The sequence below is a fragment of the Arachis ipaensis genome, chromosome B06 (genome assembly GCF_000816755.2).
Source record: "Arachis ipaensis cultivar K30076 chromosome B06, Araip1.1, whole genome shotgun sequence".
Classification (NCBI taxonomy): Eukaryota; Viridiplantae; Streptophyta; class Magnoliopsida; order Fabales; family Fabaceae; genus Arachis; species Arachis ipaensis.
Window position 1 is genome coordinate 11525945 of NC_029790.2, and position 2039 is coordinate 11527983.

Genomic DNA, 2039 nt, shown 5'->3' on the forward strand with positions numbered 1-2039 from the left:
TCATTCGTAAATTACCAAGCTCCTACAATCTATTCCAGCACTAACACAGCTGGTTGGGGCCGGGGAAAATGAGGAAAGAAAAGCAATGAAGGAATTAAAAAAAATTGAAAAAAGTTCCAGCATCACAAAATTAACAATTAATATATAAAGAAAATATTTACTATAAAATATTCTTTGAATTGGAAACCAGATCATCTTTTCCTTTTTTTTATCAGGTTAACCACCAAAAACGTTCAAACGCTGACAGAAATACACCCGAATTTTACTATCGACAAAAATACATTTAAATAATTTAAAAACATAACAATAATACCCAACAGTAAATATATATTTTCAAAAAATGTCTTAGAGATTGAATTTTGATATGATTTTTTACAAGAATAATTAAAAAAATGAGATATTATTATTCTTAAAATTTGATAATTTTTTTCTAAGTATATATTTTTTTTTGTGATTTTTTAAAAGTATTATTAGTTGTTAACAAAAAAATTACAAAAAAATATATACATAACAAAAAATCACCAAATTTTAAGGATACTAATATCTCATTTGAGTAGTCATTTCACTCGTCTAAAGTATTAGAGTTTCGAATTCCATCTTGTGTACGTAACAACTCATTGGTTAGCGTTAATAAATGGATCTTCAATCCGTGAAAGATTAGTTCTCGACTTGCCGAGTTGGAAAATACAGTAAAAGAAAATAATATTTGTCTTGAAAGTAGAACAATTCTCATTCATGATATAGCATACTTATGGAGATTTGTCTTTGTTGAAATTTAACTGTGACAGTTTTATTTATTAATATCATATTCATTCAAATGATGTCAAATAATATGATCAACGTTGTTATCGGTTAAAATTTTATATTTTATGACATGACTTTCAAGCTTCTAAACTTATAAACTTATGTCATTGGAAAAGCTATTAGATTTATTAATATTTCTTAATAATATTACCAAAATACCACCGTTGAGTATTAGTTTATATGTAAAAAGAAACTATAATAACTTTTGTTATTCAATATATAATTTATTCTATTGAAAAATAAATTATTATTCCTAGATTGGTAAATATATTTTTCTCTATTTTTATATCATTTTTTTGGCACTTGTAAAAGCAATTTATAAGATTTGTTACACAAATATTAAAATGTATGAACCGTGATATCCCTAAGGTAACATTTGGAAGAGATACAGAGACTAAAAGACTGAGATTGAGAGACTGAGACTAAGACCAAAATAAGTTTTAGTATTGTGTTTAGTGTAAAGTGAGAGACAGAGACTGAAATAAGAATGAACTCTAATTTAATTTGTATAAAGAGTAAAGTTGGAATTAATTAATTGAAATAAAGATATTTTAGATATAAAATGTTATTAAAGTTCAATTTTCATTCTAAAAAATTTCAATCCTCTGTCCCCACTTTTTGAAAGTACTGAAATATTGAAATTTTGGGAACATAGACTGAAATTTTAATACCAGTCTTTGAACCAACAAACATGATATTGAGTTTCAGTCTTTTAATCTCTGTTCTAGTACAACACAAATACAAATCATACAATATAAACAAATGTATAAAAGTAGAAATAAAATCTTCAAACTCAATTAATATAACAATAAATACAAATTTTGTTATTTATCTACTAAACGCAGTAGTAAATATTGGACAAAATGGAATCATATTTTTATAAATATATTTATAGATAACTAAAAAATTAAAAACAAACACATTAAATAACATATGGCATCAATGGTAAAATATAACCTAAAAAAATCACTTAAATTCAAAAAGAACGTGCATGTGATGAATTATAATAAATTTATATATGAGGAGTAAAAATAAAATAAAAAATAAAATAAAGAGAACAATTAAAAGAAGTAAAAAAAGGTAAAACAAATAATGTGTGGAATAAATAAAAAATGTATTATAATGGAAGATTAATTTAATCAATGAATATAAAAGATAAAAGACAAAAATTAAAATACGATCTCATTAATTAAACAAATGTTAAGAAAAATTTTGAAAAAGAATGTATTAATCAA